Source organism: Neovison vison, chromosome 13 (genome assembly GCF_020171115.1).
Source record: "Neovison vison isolate M4711 chromosome 13, ASM_NN_V1, whole genome shotgun sequence".
In the NCBI taxonomy this organism is placed as follows: domain Eukaryota; kingdom Metazoa; phylum Chordata; class Mammalia; order Carnivora; family Mustelidae; genus Neogale; species Neogale vison.
In genome coordinates, this window is record NC_058103.1 from 18127059 (window position 1) to 18146802 (window position 19744).

At 42.6% G+C, this 19744-nt stretch overlaps 1 protein-coding gene across 4 annotated transcripts in view; it reads left to right on the top strand.

The window, feature by feature from the left end:
- Positions 1-19744, top strand: part of ADCK1 (aarF domain containing kinase 1) — a 154112-nt gene that overhangs the window by 61292 nt on the left and 73076 nt on the right. The gene's annotated exons all lie outside the window — the stretch shown is intronic.

Sequence of the window (19744 nt, forward strand, 5' to 3'; positions counted from 1 at the left end):
GCTGTTCCCACTACCTGGTTCCTGTGGGGTGGGTGGAGGAGGCCGGTGAGTACTGCTCCCCAGAGTTGGTGCTGTGTTGAGGGTTAGCCTCCACCTAAGGGAGCAGGAGCTGGAGAAGTGCCAGCGGGAGCCACCGTCCTTGCCCATCTCAGACTCCATCTGGACTAACCATGGCTGGGCTTCTCTCTGCTTTATTGCTTTTCCCACTGAAAACCCCCACACAGTTTCCTTTTCTGCCCTGGATTGGGTGCTTTCACCACGTCCTCATTGTTTCTCCCTCTGCTGAAGGCGGTACCGAGAAGTGGGGTGATGCTATGTGATGAGGGACGGCATAAGCTTGGACTTCCTTACTGCTAAGGTGGTTTTCTACTGCAATGGGTTACCAAGGATGGCAGGGAAATCTATCTGGAAGGGCAGCTTTCCAGAAACAGAAGAGATTCTGGCTAACTCTCACGGAGGTGGGGATGGCTCTCAGATGATCAGTGACATCTGAGGACCTTATAAAATGCAGGTCCCTAGACTCTATACTCCAAAGTTCTGTTTTCAGTGATTCTGGTTTGAGGCCTGGGAAACTTTACGTTTAATGAGTTCTTCAGGCGGGATTCGGAGGCTAAGAACACGTGGCCGAAAAGCATGGGACAGGCACAGCACTAAGGGTTCTCTCTGTATTATCTCCTTTAACTTAATGACAATCTGAGGTATCTACCCCCATTTTACAGACGAAGAAATGGAGGCACAGATTAAGTGATTTGTCCAAGGGTCTACGGCTAGTAAGCAGGTGTATTAGCTTCCTGTAATCTCTGTAAGAAATCATCACAAATTGGGTGCCAATGGCAACAGAAATGTATTGTCTCACAGTTCTGTAGACCAGAAGTCCAGAATCAAGGTACCAGCGAGGCCATGCTCCTTCTGGTGGCTTCAGACATGCCTTGTGGCTGTGTCATTCCAGTCTCTGCCACTGTCTTTTCTTGCTTGGAAGGATAGTTGTCCTGGGGTTTAGGGCCTATCTGGGCAATCCAGAGTGATCTCCTCTCAAGATTCTTACCTTAGTTCCATGTACAGAGATCCTTTATTCCCAATAAGGTCACAGTCTCAAGTCTAGTGGGGTTAAGACAAGGGCATACCTTTTCGGATGCTGCCATTCAACCCACTACAGGGTCTTTGATTTAATTGCAAATCAGGTGGCTCCCGAGCCCTTGTCTATAACTGGGTGCCTCCTGGCTCTGTCACCTGGACTGGATGAACTTCTAGGGCTCCTCTAGGCCAGCAGCCGAGGCATGGATTTCCTTGCTGTACAAGGGAGTTTGAGCATTTGTTAAGCCATGACAAATCAGTTTTCCTTGCCCTCTCTCCCACCCCCTCAGCCCTCTGCCATCTCTCCTGAAACCCTTTGGGCTGTTTATCCCTGACTCCACAATTCCCACACCTTCCTGTGCTCAGGAGGTGAGGCCACAGGGGCTGTGAGGCCCAACTCATACTGGCTTGGGTAGGATGCTCTTCTCCTGCCTCAGTGTCCACGTCTCCAAAATGGGACTCACTGGAACAGCGGGGGTAGATGGAAAGCCATGATATAACTAATAAACTCGGTGGAAGGCAGTCTGCAGCCGTAAGGTTGATGGAGATGCTTGTTAACTGCACTAATAATCTAATAGCCTGTTCTTGATTTCCCGCTTCTCACCGTCTTGGCCCCAAGCAGCTATTTTCTACCAAATTAAAATCCACTCAGCTCCCTTCCTGTCCCTGAATAAAACTACCCTCAGAGCTCTTGCCTGCTATGGCAAGACTTTTTAATAGACTTTTCCTTGTAGAACCGTAAGACATATGTCCAATTAGCAGAATAACTTCACTTAAATATACAGATAAACTGTTGACTGGTAATGGCGGGACATCTGTGAGGCTAATTTCAGGCAACGTGGTTCAGGGACTGGGGCAGTGCCCCTCTCCCACCCCGGATCCTCATGGCCCACACTCTGTAGGATGAAGAGGGATGTCTGTGTGCTCTGCCTGGTCACCCCGCAGAGTGCCTAAGCCACTCACTATTCATACAAATTAAAGCAAAGTTTTTATTTTTATTTTTTAAAGAGAGATAGCGAGAGAACACATGTGTGTGCATGAGCTTGAGGGGGAGGGTCAAATAGAGAGAGAGAGAATCTTAAGCAGGCTTCATGGAGCTTGACTGGGACTCCATCCTATGATCCTGAGATCATGACCTGAGCCAATGTCAAGAGTTGGATGCTCTGGGGCACCTGGCTGGCTCAGTTGGTTAAGCCTCTGACTCTTGGGTTTGGCTCAGGTCATGATCTCAGGGTCCTGGGATGGAGCTGCCTCGGGGCTGCATGCTTAGTGGGTAGTCTGCTTGAGATTCTCTCCCTCTACTTCTCTCTCTATCCCTCCCCCTGCTCTCTCTCTTTCTTTCTCTCTCTAAAATAAATCTATAAAAAAAAAAAAAAGGAATCGGATGCTCAACCCACTAAGCCATCCATGTGCTCCAATTGTGTAGCAAATTTTAATTGAGCACCTGCTATCGGCCAGGCACTGTGCCAGGTGCTGGGTCTATGGTAGTCTATTCTTGAGGGGTAAGAGATAATTAACAATCAGTGGAGCTCACGAGAACATCCTTTTCAGGAGGGCAGGTGTGTGTCTTCCCTGCTTGCTCACCCTCAGCACTTAGAACAGGGCTTGGCACACAGTGGGCTCTTTTTAGTGATTCAGTGAGCCGGGCAAATGAGATAATGTCAGCTGTTGCTGAGTGCCCTAAGAGAGAGAAACTGTGGTCATAAGATAAAAAGTGACTAAAGCAGGGCTGGGGAAGGGCTCTCTGATGTGAGGTTTTGTAGCTGAAACTGAGAAGTGATGAAAGAATGGCATGGGGAAGAGCTGGGAGAATTTTGTTAGCAGATGACGCAGGGCTGTATAATTTACAGGACTCAGTGCAAAATGAAACTGTTGGGTACTGGCTGGGGTTGGGGACATCAGTCTCCTCTTCCTGTGGCCCTACAGCCCCAAGCCACAGTCGCTGGGCAGCTCCCAAGAGGTTGCAGCTTCGGTGCTGGCATGTGCTCAGGATCTGGATTGGGGGTGGGGGAGGGGTCCCTGCTGAGTCTCCTGTTGAAGCTGATGCTAGTCTAGAATAGGGAGGATTACCACCTGACCTATGTATGACTCTGCCCTGCCTGGGCTTGCACTCAGGCCCCCAGGGCAATGGAGGGCAGTGGCAGAATGCCGATCTCTCCCACCAGTGTGATCTGATTGCCACTCTGGGTGGAGAGCAGCCTGGCTTGGGGGTGAAGGTAGGGAGACTGGGTAGAGCCAGGGCTCTTGGGGTGGAATGGGGAGTGGGCAGCTGAGAACTCACTGGGGACGTAGGGCTGTGCATGAGCCAAATCCCCCGGTGCGTGCTCCTTTGTCTCATCTGGCTTCCTTTGCAAAACATAAATTAAAAGATAAAATTAAGAATTTCGAGGCAGTGACTGTATTAGTTTCCTATTGCTGCTATAACAAACTGACCACAAACTTCGTGGCTTAAAATACTGACTGATTCCTTAACAGTTCTAGAGGTCAGAAGTTGAATTGCTTCTCACTGGACTGAAATGAATGTGTCAGCAGGGCTGTGTGTTCCTTCTGGAGGCTCTAGAGGGGGAACTCATGTCCTGGTGTTTTCCACCTGCATTCCTTGGTTCATGGCACCTGTTCTCCACCTTCAAAGTTGGCAACATCTGGCCAAGTCCTTCTCATGCTGCTAGCCCTCTGGTTCTTTTCTGGTTCCCTCTTCCACTCAAAAGAACTCTTAAAATTACACTGGGCCCACCTAATAATCTGAGATCATCTCTTGATCACAAGACTTCAAGATTAGCAACCTTAATTTCATCTGCATCCCGAGTTCCCCTTTGTCACATGGGGTAACATTGTCCCATGTTTCAGGGATTAGGGTGTGGACATCTTTGCTGGGGAGCAGGCATTATTCTGTCTTTCACATTAAACTGCAAGCGTGGGGCCCTTCCAAGAGTCGGCCCAGTGTGCCCTGGGAAGAGGAAATATCAAGCCTAAGGGCCCTGAGATGGGAATGAGCCTGTTTTATTCAAGGCCCTGAATGGAGGACAGTAGGATGGAGTAGAGTGATTGGCAGAACATGTGGTGCAAAGTGAGGCAGGAGAGGTTGGCTTGGGCCAAGAACACAGGGCTCCTAGGCCACACAGTGAAGGGTTAAGAACAGCAGGCTAGGATCTGTCTTTGAATCTTAAAAAAAAAAAAAGAGTATATATATATATATATATATATATATTCAGATGAATTAAAAATTAGACAGAAAATATGATGAACTCTGGCACTAGATCTAAAATATGTTGCCATAGAGGCACCTGGGTGGCTCAGTCAGTTAAGCATCCTACTCTTGATCTCAGTTCAGGTTTTGATCTCAGGGTCATGAGTTCAAGCCCCACGCTGGGTTCCATGCTGGCTCCCCACTCTGGGAGTGGAGCCTACTTAAAAAAAGTCTAAAAAAATATGGTGCTATCATTCTTTCATTTTCTTTTTCTGCTGAAGAGTTTTAAAGTGTTTCTTTTTTTCTGCTGAAGAGTTTTAAAGAGTTTCTAAGTATTCCCATCATTATGACAATGAATGAAATCAGCAAGAATTCTTTCATTTTTTAAAATTTATTATTATTTTTTTAGAGAGGGAGGGGTGGCGGGTGGGGCAGAGGGAGAGGGAGAGAGAGAATCTTAAGCAGACTCCACGTCCAGTGTGGAGCCCAACATGGGGCTGGATCTCATGACCCTGAGATTGTGTCCTGAGCTGAAACCAAGAGTTGGATGCTTAACTGACAGAACCACGCAGGCACCCCTAAGAATTCTTTAATTTCGTCTAATTCCTATATGTGTTATGCTGTTATCCCCCAAATGCCCCTCCCATTGACCCTTATGGTGCACCTGAACTTTGTGCCTGTTCCCTCTTTCTGAGGTTAGAGTGAGGCTTCCTTTCCTGTATCTTGGAGGATTTTGTTTTCTCTTCCTTACTACCGGTCCCCAAGGTCTCCAGACTGTGAGGAAATGAAGAGGACTCCTGTCCCCCACCCAAGGCATGGCCTGAACAGGGATGGCGAAGGGAGGGGAAGCAGGCTGGCTGGATATGTTATTCTGCTTGTGGCCTAACATTTGTTTTTCTTGTCTGTAATTGCCATTCCAGAAATGCCCTCGCTCTTCTAGCCACAGAGCAACTGTTGAGAACAAATTAATTATGCATCTTCTCAGTGTGTGTGATTAAGGGGCAGATGGAGGGAAGGGTTCTCTTCAGTTTTTCTGGCAACTAGGTTCCCAAATGGATGCTTTCCAGACCAAAGAGTGCATGTCCTGGGCTCTTATGGGCATCTGGATTTGTCTGTGTGGTGGCAGGCTTGCTCACTGGCAGGCAGACTTACAAGTTGCCAGTAATAATATTATTAATCCCTTAAATTTGCAGCATATTCACTGTTTGCTGAGGGCTTGCACACTCACATCAGCTCATTTGTTGGGATTTCAGGGATGCTAGAACAACTTTCTTCACTTAATACCCCCTAAATCATTGCTGATGCTTGTAATTCCACCATTAGAGATTAATTCCTTTGGCCTAAAACTGTTTCCTATTAAAATGCAAGTATCCTTGGCAGCTGTGATGCATGTTTTATTCATTAAGCCTTCTCAGCCACTAGCAGCTGCCCTCCCCAAATGCCCCCTCCTACAACTTTCTTTTTAGGATGGCCTTCTCTGAAACAGAACCTATATTTGGAACCTATCCCTTTCCATAGAATTCTGCTCTCAGTTTCTGAGGCTGAAAAAACAGGTAAAGAAACTCCTGCCAAGGTGACAATGACAGATAATTTCGTGTATTATCATCTTGAGGGCATATTTGCATTTTAACTGGAAATTTCTGGAAACACAGTTCTTAATGCAAAGGAAACTGTACCTCTTCATCCTACCATATCGTCCTATGATGGCTTTGGATCTCCCCCTTTATCAGGCTCTCTTAGAAAAGCAGAGGAAAGGTGCCTGGCAGGACGCATTGAGAGCAGATCCATTCTGTGTAACACAGATCAGGCATTGGCTTGGAGCATCGTTCATCCCAAGATGGGAGAAAGAAGTAGATTTGGCCCCGTATAACCTAATGTCCCTTTTGCAGAAGGAAGATTGAGGTGTAGGGACAGCGGTCTCGTTGCAATGGGGCTAGAATGAGGGTTTTGACTTTAGAGCCCCAGTAACACAGTTGTGGATTTTGAGAGTCAGAAGACCCCTTAGGAACAGTCTAGCTCTGGGAAAGCAAACACATTTCATCCGCTGACTTCATTCGGTAGGTAGCATTTGTCTGACACAGGGTAGAGCATACACTGTCTTCACCTGGGCTCAGTGAGTGTTTGCTGTCATTGATCAGTAATGTCTGGTGTGTGCTAATAGAGGGGAGACACGTACGCCCCCCATCCCCGCCTCGCTATTGCTGCTTCTGGCTTATCTCTCATTTTCCAGGTAGGCTAGCTGAGGTCCAGAAAGCTGGGAGGATTCATTCAGGATTTCTCCAGCAGGGCCAGTCAGGTAGGGTCAGAACTGGGGCAGGGGTGCCTGGGTGGCTGAGGCGTTAAGTGTCTGCCTCTAGCTCAGGTCATGATCCCAGGGTCCTGAGATCGAGCCCCACATCGGGCTCAGCGGGAAGCCTGCTTCTCCCTCTCCCACTCCCCCTGCTTGAGTTCCCTCTCTTGCTGTGTCTCTCTCTGTTGAATAAATAAATAAAATCTTAAAAAAAAAAAAGAACTGGAGCAGAATCCAGGTTTTCTGAGTTCTCTTTCAGAATCTTTTCTTCTGAAGAAGAATTCTAAGAAGCAGATATTCTAAGAAGCACTTCACTGGTTAAAGAGCACTATGGCCCCTTTCTTTTTTTTAAAGATTTTATTTATTTATTTTTGTCAGAGACGGAGCACGTGCACACAAGCAGGGGGAGTGGCAGGCAGAGGGAGAGGGAGAAGTAGGCTCCCCGCTAAATAAGGAGTCTGACATAGGACTCGATTCCAGGACTCAGGGATCATGACCTGAGCTGAAGGCAGACGCTTAACCAACCCAGCCACCCAGATGTCCTAAGACCACTGTGGTCTTGAAAGTTGCAGTGCCTGGGTTCAGGTCCGAGGTCTGCCCCAAGTTAGCTATGTGCCCTTGGGTGGGTGATTTAATCCTTTTGAGCCACGGCTTCTTTATCTGTAAAGTAGGTGATAATAATTGTGTCTACCTTATAGGGTGGTTAGGGAATGAAATAAGAGAGTACATATATTAAGTGTTCAGGCTAGCGCCAACACATAGTAAATAGTTAATAAATACTAGTAACTTAATTTAAATGTTAAATTTTATTTCATTGTCATTTTTATTTAAGATTTTATTTAGAGAAAGAGAGAGAAGGTGTGTGTGAGCAGTGTGGGGGAGGGGGAGAGACGGGGGAGTGGAAGGGAGAGACTCTCAAGCGGACTCCATACTGAGTGTAGGGCCTGATGCAGGGCTTAATCTCATGACCCCCAAATCATGACCTAGGCTGAAATCAAGAGTCCGATGCTTCACCCACTAAGCCACCCAAGCGTACCTCATTGTCTGTTTAGGTTCTTGATGGATACGGCCACAAAACCTTCCCACAGTCACTCTGTTTGTAGAATCGCTCAGGGTTACCCCTCAGACACCCGCTTCTCATCCTTCCCTGTCGAATGCTCTGGGATCTTCTGGGTTTGAAGTGCTCTTGGGATTTGTATTTGGTGACGAAACTCCCATAGTTTTTTCTTTTCTTTAATAGCTTTTTAAACATTTTATTTATTTATCAGAGAGAGAGAGAGAGAGCACAGAGCAGGGAGAGCAGCAGGCAGAGAGAGAAGCAGGGGAAGAGAAGAGAACGGGCCAGGCTGAGACTCAGAGGGGAGGGGAGGAAAGGAAGGCCTGGGTTCAGGCTGGAGAGGATTTTGACAGATGGAAAAGCAGGAGGGCTGGTAAGATTGTGGAGTGACCTGTATGGAGAATGGGGAGCAGAGGATGGTGTAGGACATGACTGGTCACTGGGTTAGGGGACAGCCATTGAGATAGGGCAAGAGATAAAGCCAGTGGGTGCCTGGGGTGGATCCTTTTGGGCCTTCAAATGCAAGTGGAAGTTTGAATTTCATACTGAAGACCCTGGCGACTTTTGGAGGGTTATCAGTGAAGGTTGTCTTCCTTTCCTACTGTGGCCAGTGTCCATAGCGTTCTGTCTCTGTGGGCTGCACAGGACTGGACCTGCCTCTGTGGGCTGCACAGGACTGTGGCCTTATCCAGTCGCTGTACTGAGATCTTACTCCTGAGCCTCTCTTGCTTCCTTCTCTTAGTGGCACCCTGATTTTAGTGCTTTCCAGGCCCCTGTGTGTTCGTGAGTTTATCTCTAATCTCAGTGGCCTAGCTGGCTTACTGGAGCAGCTTCGGGAAGTCCAGGCTTGACCAGGCACCACGGTGGCTGTGTGGCTTGGCTGTGGGAAACAGCTGAGGCTCTGCAAGTGGTGGGAGTGGGGCGTTGTGAGCATGCAGGGAGGCCACACTCAGGGCCCACAGCGGGCACTGGCTGCCTGGAGTTTTCTTCTAACCCATGAGCAGTGTTTGACAGTGTATGTAGTGGGCAGCAGAATTCAGTAGAAAGAGATGGGTTTTGGAATCAAAGGCAGTGACTTGAACCCTGGATCTACCTACTATGTATTGGCTAAATAACCCTGGGAAGCCACCTAACAGTTTTGAGCATCAGTTCCCACAATTGTGTAATGGGGAGAATGATAGTTCCCTCCCCACAAGGCCTCTTACCCTCAATCAGGTGAGATGATGTGTGTGAAAGGTTTCATGTGCTGTAAAAGGACTGTGCTTTTACTGGTGACGATCGTTAGTACAGAGTGTGTGATGAGTAAGACTTTGTTTCTTGACAGCTTATGTTCAATGCTGGTATGGGGAATCAGCAACTCGATAGTGGTGATTATGGAGAAGAGTATGTGAAAATTATAAATCAAGAACCTATTTGTGCTTGCATTACACTGATGGGTCATTTGGCAACTTAAGTTTGATCTTTATTTTAATATGAAATTATTAGATGTCAGTAAAACATAAGATGATAGGAAGTTCATACATGGATATTCACAACATTTACCATCTATTAATGAGCACTGATAAATTGAATGAAGGTTTTTTTTATTTCAAAGCCTCAAGACTTCATATATACATGAAGTGTGACTAAAAAAAACATAACTGATTTAAAAAAATAAAACAGTGTTCTGAAATTAGGTAGTAGTGATAGTTGTACAGCTTGGTGGATATAGTAAAATCCACTGAATTGTATACTTTAAAATGGTAAATTTTTTGGTTTGGGAATTATTTCCTAATTTAAAATTAGAGAAGCATTTATTAAAGCAGTAATAATGTTGCTAAAAAATTTAGAGATTCAAGAAAAAAATTACCCATAATTTTACCAAATCAAACTCGTTATGATTTCGATATACCTTCTTTTCCTTTTTAAAAAATATTTATTTATTCATTTTGAGAGGGAGAGTGAGAGTTTGAGCACATGAGTAAGGGAAGGGGAAAAGAAGGGAGAGAATCTTTCAAGCAGACTCCATGCTTAGTGAGGAGTCCAACCCAGGGCTCAATCCCACAGCCTCCGAGGTCACAACCTGAGGTGGGACTGATTAGACCCTCAGTGGACTGAGCCACCCAGGGCACCTCTTGATATACTTTAACACTGTTATGTTACATCCATAGTGTTCTAATAATATAATAAACTGTTTTTCTCATTTAATATGTTATCCTTAGCATTTCCCATGTTGTCATATAGTCCATTTAAAATAGCTATTTAATACTTCTTTTACTGTTACATGATATGCTTAGCTATTCCCATTTCCTACTTTATGATGCATCTGCATATGTTTTTCTTTTACAATTAACACTGTGCTGAACATCTTTGTATGTAGACTATTTTCCATGTCTTAGATTATTTTCTTATGAGAAATTTCTAATTCTATTCTATTTTTATTTCTATATATGATATATATGAATCAGAACATTGCTGAAAGAAATTTTTAAAAAGGTCTAATAAATGGAGAGGTGTATAATGCTCATGGTAGAAAGACTCAATATTGTTAAGATGTCTCTTCTTCCCAAATAAATCCTTAGATTCATGGCAATCCCAGTCAAAATCCTAGCAGGCTCTTTTGTAGAAATTGACAAGCTGATTCTAAAGTTGATATGGTAATGCAGGGGTTTTGGAGGTAGCACTAGAAAGTAACCCTGAAAAAGAAGAACAAAGTTAGAAGACAAATACTATTTGATTTCAAGCCTTACTATTAACTTATAGTAGTCAAGATAGTGTGAGATTATTGTAAAGACAGACAGACTGATCTATGGAACAAGTAAGAGAGTCCAGAAATAGACCTACGTGTATATGAACAAGTAATTTTTCATAATGGGACAGAGGTTATTTACTGTAGAAAGATCTGTCACTCCAATAAACTACTGGAACTGTTAGATTATTCATACACAGAATTATATTTTAATACATATCTCCTTCTACATGTGACAACTGATTTCACATAGGTCACATACCCAGATGTAAAAACCTAAAACTATAAAACTTGTAGCAGAAAACATAGGAGAAAATGACTATAGCTTGGGGGTAGACAAAGATTTCTTAGGTGCGCTACCAAAAGCATGATCCATAAAAGAAAAAGTGAATAAATTTACTTAATCAAAATTAAAAACAAGTTCTTTTTGGAAGATGTTAAGAGAAAGGAAAGACAAGCTAAGACTGGGAGAAAATATTTGCAAATCATGTATCTGATAAAGTACTTGTGTATGGAATATATGAAGAATTCCTAAAAAAAAAAAAAAAAGAATTCCTGTTACTCAAGTATAAGAATACAACCCATTAAAAAATGGACAGAAGATTTGGACAGACTTTTGGCCAGAGAAGATGTAGAGATGGCACGTAAGCATAGGAAAAGATGCTCAACATCATTAGTCTTTGAGAAATACAAATTAAAACCATAATGAAATATCATCATGCATGTATGAGAATGACCAAAATGAGAGAAACTCCTTACACCAAGCATTGGGGGTATGTGGAAGAGCTCTCATACACTGTGGTGGAATGTAACATGCACAACCACTTTAGAAAATAGTTTAGTTTCTTAAAAATTTAAACATTTACCTGTCATGCAATTTGACCATTACATTTCTGAGTATTTACCCATATGTCCATGCAGAGATTTGTACATGAATGTTTATAGCAGCTTTATTGTACTGCAAAACTGGAAACACCCCAAATAAATATCAACAGATGAATGAATAAACAAGTTGTGGTACATTCATACAGTAGAATACTACTCAGTAAGGGAAAGCAATAAGCTCTTGATATATGCAAGAACAAAATGGATCTCAAAAGGTTACATTGAGTGAAAAAGGTTAGCCACCCCAAAAATAGTTATGAGCTATATTATGTCATTTATATAAAACTAGAAAATTCTAGATTTTACTGAGAGAAAGCAGATCAGTGGTTGTTTGGAGATGGAAGGTATGTGGAGGGTTGGAGCTTGGCAAAGGGACATTGGGAGCTTTTGGGAGTGTTGGATATGCTTGCTTGATTATAGTGACAGTTTATGGATGTGTACATTTATCAAAAACCATAAGGGATGACTAGGTAGCTCAGTCAGTCAAGTGTTTCCCTTCAGCTCAGGTCATGATCCTGGGGTTCTGGGATTGGGCCCTGCATCCAGCTTCCTGCTAGCTGGGAAGCCTGCTTCTCCCTCTCTCCCTCTGCTGCTCCCCCTGCTTGTGCATGTGCACACTCTCTCTGTCAAATAAATAAAATAAAACCTTTTTTCTTTCTTTCTTTTTTTAGATTATGTACTTATTTATTTATTTCAGAGAGAGAGAGAAGATGAGAGACAGAGAGCAGGAGAGGCAGGGAGGGTCAGAGGAAGAAGCAGACTTTCTGCAGAGTAGGGAGCTCAATGCAGGACTTGATTCTGGGACTCCAGGATCATGACCTGAGCCAAAGGCAGTGGCTTAACCAACTGAGCCACCCAGGTGCCCTAAATAAATAAAATCTTTAAAAAAAAAAGTATCAGATGGTACTTGTGTAGTTTATTGTGGGTCAACATACCTCAGGGAGGTTGAGGTAACAATGATAGCAATGGACTATGATCTATTGAAAAAAGTAGAAATTCATGAATCCAAATGGACAAAAATAACAGATGAATAAATTGAGAGTTTGATAAGATTCAGGAGTTCTTCCTTGCACAATACTTAATTATAAAAAGAAAACAAGTAACTTTTAAGGGAGGAAGCAGGTGGATAGTCATCTTAATGAACTGATCAAATTAACATTGGCTGTTGGGAGAAAAATCAAAATTGTGTACCACCTGATAGGATGTAATGAGAATAGAGCCCTTTATTAAATTGTTGGATTTGATTAGCTAAAATTTTTAAAAAAGAATTTTTATATCTATCTTCACAATGAATATTGGTTTGTAGCTTTTATCCCCCCTTGTATTTAATATCTGATTTTGATATTGGGGTAATGCTGGTCTTGTAGAATGAGTTGGGAAGTATTCTGTCTTCAGTTTTCTGGAAGAGTTTGAGTGGACTTGGGATTATTTCCTGCTTAAATATTTGGTAGAATTCAGCTGTGAAACAATTGAATTAGAATTAGGTAGAATGGATAGAAATTTCCTTGTCTGATATGAATATCACCATTCCAGCTTTATTTTAATTAGTGTTGGCATTTATTAGAGAGAGAGCAAGGGAGAGTGAGCAAGCATGAGTAGGGGAAGGGGCAGAGGGAGAGGGAGAGAAACAATCTTAAGCAGGCTCTACACCCAACACAGAGTCCAGTGCGGGGCTTGATCTCACAACCCTGAAATGATGTCCTGAGCTAAAATCCACAGTAGGACACTTAACTGACTGAGCCACCCATGCGCCCCAGGAGTCTTTCTTTTCTATCCAAATTGACAATCTTTGGCTTTTAATTGGGGTGTTTAGATCATTTATATTTAATAGGATTATTGTTATGGTTAGATTTATGTCTTTCATCTTGTTATTTGTTTCCTGTTTGTCCTATTAGCTCTTTATTTCTTATTTCCTCTCATACTTTCTTTTGCATTGAGTATTTTTTATGGTTCTTTTTTATTTCCTTTGTTGCTTTTTTGTTATTTTAGTGATTGTGTGAGTTTACAGCATACATTTTTAACTTGTTACATTCTGCGTATAAGTGACACTATACCATTTCACAAATTCTTACAATAGTATACTTTCATTTCTTTCTTCCCAGCCTTTGTGCTGTTAATGTAATACATTTTGCTTTTGCATATGTTATAAATTCCACATTACTTTGTTATAATTTTTGTTTAAGCAGTCACTTATCTTTTAAAGAAATACAGAATATAAGGAAAAATTCTTGTATATTCACCTATAAAGTTACTATTTCTAGTCTCTCTTCTTTCATATAGTTCCATATTTTTCTCCCATGTCCTTTTCCGTCTATGTGAAGGATATCCTTTAACAATTTTTTTGTTGTACAGGGAGATGAGTTCTGTGAGCTTTTATATGCCTGAAAGAGTTTCATTTTACCTTTCTGTATTTTTTTAAACAACTTAAAAAAAATATTTTATTTATTTATTTGACAGAGAGAAAGCACAAGTGGGGGGAGCAGCAGGGAGAGGAAAGGAAGAATCAGGCTTCCCACTGAGCAGAGATCGAAGTGTGGGGCTTGATTCCAGGAACCTGGGATCGTGACCTGAGCTGAAGGCAGAACGTTAACCGACTGAGCAACCCAGGTGTCCTTTGAAAGGTGTTTTTCCTGGGTATGGAATTTTCTTTCAGTGCTTTCAGTGCTCTACTCATTGCTCTATTAACTTCTGCTTGTGTTGTTGCCATGAGAAATCTGCTGTCATTTTTATCTTTGTTCCTCTCTCCATGATGTATATTTTTTCTCTGGATGCTTGTAAGATTTTTCTCTTTATTACTGATTTTGAATAACTTAATTATGCAGTTTCCTTCATGTTTCTTATGCTTGGGGATTTTTGAGATTCTTGGATCTGTTTATAGTTTTTTAAAAAAATCATATTTGAAAATTCAATCAATTTTGAAATCATTTCAATCATATTTGAAAAAATTTCAGCCATATTTCTTTACATATTTTTTTCTCTATCCTCTCCTATCTCCATTCCTTTGGAGATTCCAACTACATGTGTACTAGGTTGCTTGAATTAGTCACACAGATCACTGATGTCTTTCTATTTAAAAAAATTTTTTTTCTTTGTGTATTTCATTTGGAAAAGTTTCTATTGCTAGTCTTCAAGTTCACTAATCTTTTCTTCTACATTGTCTAATCTGTTATTAATCCCATCTAGTGTATTTTTTATATTTCACATTATAGTTTAGCTAACAAACTCAATTCTCAAGAATTTTCATTTGGGTCTCACTCTCTTTTTAAAAAAATATTGTTCTTGTTTCTGCTTAACTTTTGAACATATGAAGTGCAGTTATAATGATGGTTTTAATGTTCTTCTGTACTAATTCTAATATGGGTTTCATTTCTAGATTTTTAAAAATTATATTTTATTATTATTATTTTTAGTTCTGAGTTGGTTTTGATTGATTAGTTTTCCTCTCATTTTGTGTCTTATTATTCTGCTTCTTTGCATACCTAGTAATTTCTTATTAGGTGCCAAACAGTACACTTTTATCTTTTTGTATGGTAGATATTTTTGTATTATAAATACTCTTAAGCTTTGTTTTGGTACACACAATATTTGGAAACAATTTCATTCTTTTTCATACCTTTCTTTTAATATTCATTGGATGGGAATGGAGCAGTATTTAGTTTAGGATATTCTTCATTACTGAGGCTAGCCCCTTCTGGGTATTATAACAAGTGCCTCAATAATTACAAGATTCTCCAGTCTGGCTGGTGGAAAACGTCCTATGTGAGCACTGAGTACTGTTAACTCTTGTCTTTTTGGGTTATTCTTTCTCTGGACTCAAATGGTTTTCTCATGTGTGAACTGAATATGTGAGATTGATCCTCTAGACATCTTCATTGCTCCTTCTTTGTATAGCTCTCTCCTCTCACAGTACTCTGTCCTATGAGCCTAGTTGTTTGGTCTTTTGACTTCCAGCTCCATCTCCTCAACTCAGGGATTTCTCCCGGCACTTCCTGGATTCCCTTTCCTGACGCTGGGCCTGGAAATCTTGATGCAGTAAACTGGAACAATCACAGGGTTCATGTTGTTTGTTTCTCATTGCTCAAGAATCACTGTCCTTTGCTGCCTGGTGTTCAGTCCCTTAACAACCATTATTTTGTAAGTCTGAAAAAAAAAAAATCAGCTGGACTTGTATGTTTGTAGAAGATATTGAAAGAGGGATGTTAAAAAAATTTCTTCCCCATTATTGACATAGTACATGTGAGCTTTAAGAAATTAAAAAAAAAAAAGAAATTTGGAAAATATAGAAAAAAGCTATGGAGAAGGAAAAAATATTCTTGTGGTCTCACAGCCTAGAAATGCCACTGTTTATATTTCATTACATTTCCTTTGGGTCTTGACTTTTTGACTAGAAGAATTAATCAAAAATCTTTGTTTTGAAGTCTCTTACTTTCTCTTGCATTGTCTCTCTCTTTTTTCCTGTATCATGTGGGGTTGGTAATGTGTGTCTGTCTCTTTCCTCTTTGTGTCACAAACACCCCTAAATCCCACTGGAGATTATGGTCCCGTTCTGATGGGGAGCCTTAATGATTCAGCCTGATTTTGGTACCTTTCTGCTGAGTTTGGAGGCCAAAGCTCCTGCTTCTGGGTATTTAGACATGAGTCAGGAATTGCCCTCTTTGGGCCTTTGCTCTATCCCTCCCAATCAATAATTAATCAGCACTGAGTTGATCTTATTAGCTATTCACTGTCCCCCTCTCGAGCCCCAAACCAAGCTGGCTAATAACAATGCTTTTAATTAATATGAGGCAGATTAAAACTCATTACAGCAAGGTTATTGGTAATGAGATAATCATAAGGCAAGTTATTGAGCTGGGAGTGAAAATGAAGTTGGAGGAGGGGCAGGGAGACCACACCAGCTGTTCCTACCCTGTTTTGGCAGGGATAGAAGGGGGAACGTCAGGCCTCTGTAGTGGGGACTGCTGCAGCCACACACCCAGACAGCCAGGCACACCAGGTGCTTGTAAAGGCAGCACTTGGGTCAGTGAGCAGATGGGTGGTCTGTGTTAGGGTAGTAGAAGAAGTAGGCGGGCCTTTGGGGCAGAGATCATAAGGTCAGTGTATTTAGTAGAATAACGCTCTATTGCTATTTGCATTCCTTATGCATGGATGGTATGCCATTTAGATGACAGAGCATGAAATTAGCTATTGTTTCTATTAGATTATGGTCCAGACTTGTGAGTCTGAGCAAAGTATAGAGACTGGATGGGACTGGAGTGTTCTTTTTTTATTAAATTTCATTTTTCTAGGAACATTGGCTCCCCCCGCCTGCCATCTTTTTTGACTGATATATTGAGCGCTGACTGTGTGTTGAATCCCGTCCTGAGCTCTTGTTTATGCTTGATTCATGGGATCATTCCAGTGACAGTTTCCACTGTTCTCTTCCTTTTACTGATGAGGAAAATGAAGCCCTAAAGTGAATGAACTTGTGCAAGGTTTTATGACAAGTAAGTAGCAAAGTAGGATTTGAACCCAGGACTTTTTGATTCCAAAGCCACTGCTATTAATCATTGTGTTTTATGACTCTTGTTGTATTCAAGACTGACTATGGCATTCATTTGCCTTCCAGATTGTATACACTTGATCCAGTTTCCGTGGCCATCCCAGCACCAGGCGGGTGCTCTCTCTAGCCCATGTCATACCTGGCTGCCTTTATCACCTGCCATTGGTGATTCCAGCTCATGGGTGCGCGTCCACCCTTCTGTCTGGATTATAATAAGCTCCTTGCCCATGGGACCATCCCCACAATGCTTGCGTCCCCTCAGTGTGCATACATAGAGAAATTCAGCTCATGCCTGGCCCCTGGCACATGGTTAAACACACCAACATCTCACCGTTGCTGATGCTGGGACCTTCAGAATGTCACTCAACCTCTTTGAGATTATTTTGTCATCCTTAAAGACACATATTAAGATCTATTTTATGGATATATTAGGCAGATTTAAAAACAGTAAAAACCGGGCGCCTGGGTGGCTCAGTGGGTTAAACCTCTGCCTTCAGCTCAGGTCATGGTCTCAGGGTCCTGGGATCGAGGCCCACATCGGGCTCTCTGCTCAGCAGGGAGCTTGCTTTCTCCTCTCTCTGCCTGCTTCTCTGCCTACTTGTGATGTCTCTCTCTCTCTGTCAAATAAATAAATAAAATCTTAAAAAAAAAACCCCAGTAACAACCACTTATATTTTAGCTTTTATTGTAGTCCAGGCATAGTACTTAAAACAGGGCACTACAGGGCGCCTGGGTGGCTCAGTGGGTTAAGCCTCTGCCTTCGGCTTGGGTCATGATCTTGGGGTCCTGGGATTGGGTTCTGCATTGGGCTCTCTCCTCGGTGGGGAGCTGCTTCCTGCTCTCTCTCTCTCTCTGCCTGCCTCTCTGCCTGCTTCTGATCTCTCTCTGTCAAATAAATTAAAACAAAACAAAACAAAAACAGGGCACTACATAAATGGTTATTTATTATAGTTTCTGATTTATAAGACTGAGCTGTCCAATATGGTAGCCACTAGCCACATGTGATGATTTAAATTTAAATTATTTGAAATTAAATAAAATGAAGAACTCAGTTCCTCTGTCACACCAACCACATTTCAAGTGTCCAGGGGCCACTGGTAGCTGGTGGCTGCTATGTTATTGGGCAGGGCAGATGAAGAATATTTCCATCACTGCAGAAGGCTCTGCTGGACAGAACTGGTACCACTAACTTTTCACCTGCCTGCGTGTCCTTCCTGGGGCCTGTGTAAGTGCAATGCCTGAAGATGTGTAGCATACAGGACTAGATTCAGGGGAATGCTGAGGTCCTGAGGTTCCAGAAGCTTTGCCTTTTCATCAAGCAGACTCCTTGTCAGAGGAAAGGTCCCTGGGCGGGGAGAGAACTGTGAAATCCTTGTGGATAGTCCCTGCCATCAACAGGTGCAGCCCCTTAGGGGATCAGATTAAGGAGGTGAATGGTGGGACCTGTCTTCTGCTTCCGAAGAACAGTGAAGCCCTTGGAGCAGGAGCTGAAAAGGGACCCTGGAGATCAGCATTTGTGTCATTTGGTCTTAAAAAAAAATTTACTGGTTTTTGGTGAGTGGCAGTATCCCTCACCTCTGTGTGTGTGTGTGAGAGAGAGAGAGACAATTTATAAAGAAGCTCGTTGAAGGTGACTTTGGGGCTTCTTTAGTTGAAATGTGGGTGCCGTTTGCCATAGATGCTGACTCAGCTTCATGGGTGGTGGTTTTGTGAGTGTGTAACCCAGAGTCGTCATCAATCTACATTAATGGCGTATGCACAGCTTGCCCTGAGGTACACAGAGCGTGCAGGGGACACACATGGTCCGTGCCCCCATGGCTGATGTACCAAGAGGCCGGTGAGTTGGGCCTTGACCAGCTTTCCTGGGCTTCTGTGAGCAGAGAGGGCTCCCCGTATTGTCCACACATTGTCTTGAAGGTGACCGTCACTTTGTGCCAAGAGACCCCGCTTAGGGCTGGCTCCAGCTGCCGGTGAGGGCCAGGGGACTGATGCTTGCTTTCTCCTCCTCCTCCTCCTCCTCCTCCTCTTCTTCTTCTTCTTCTTCTTTTTTTAAATCTTTCCACTAACATCCTCTAGGCTGGTGCTTCCTGAGGGCTGCCGGCAGCAGAAACAAACAGATGTGAATTGAGTCTAAGGAAAACGGTAGAGCTGGTCTTCAGCTCGTAGACATGAGCTGCTGTATTGTCCTCTTGATCTGAAGTCCCTTCTTTTTGTCCTAATTTATTAAAATTGGATTTCAGGGGCCAATCCTGTGTATCCATCAGGGACCGGTCATGCCAGTAATCTGACGGGGGAAACCATTTTATTTGTTAAATTTCTGAGATCTTATTTTACACTGATTATCGTGTAAGTAAACTGCAGAATGCACACTGTATTAAAATGGGTAGAATGGAACCCAGTCTTTTCTTTCTTTTTTTTTTTTAAAGATTTTATTTATTTATTTCACAGACAGAGATCACAAGTAGGCAGAGAGGCAGGCAGAGAGAGAGAGGAGGAAGCAGGCTCCCCGCTGAGCAGATCATGACCCAAGCCGAAGGCAGAGGCTTTTTTTTTTTTTTTTTTAATTTTATTTTATTTTATTTATTTTATTTATTTATTTATTTATTTATTTTTCCCAATTTATTTATTTTCAGAAAAACAGTATTCATTATTTTTTCACCACACCCAGTGCTCCATGCAAGCTGTGCCCTCTATAATACCCACCACCTGGCACCCCAACCTCCCACCCCCCAGCCACTTCAAACCCCTCAGACTGTTTTTCAGAGTCCATAGTCTCTCATGGTTCATCTCCCCTTCCAATTTACCCAAAAGCACATACCCTCCCCAATGTCCATAACCCTACCCCCCTTCTCCCAACCCCCCTCCCCCCAGAAACCCACAGTTTGTTTCGTGAGATTAAGAGTCACTTATGGTTGGTCTCCCTCCCTATCCCATCTTGTTTCATGGATTCTTCTCCTACCCACTTAAGCCCCCATGTTGCATCA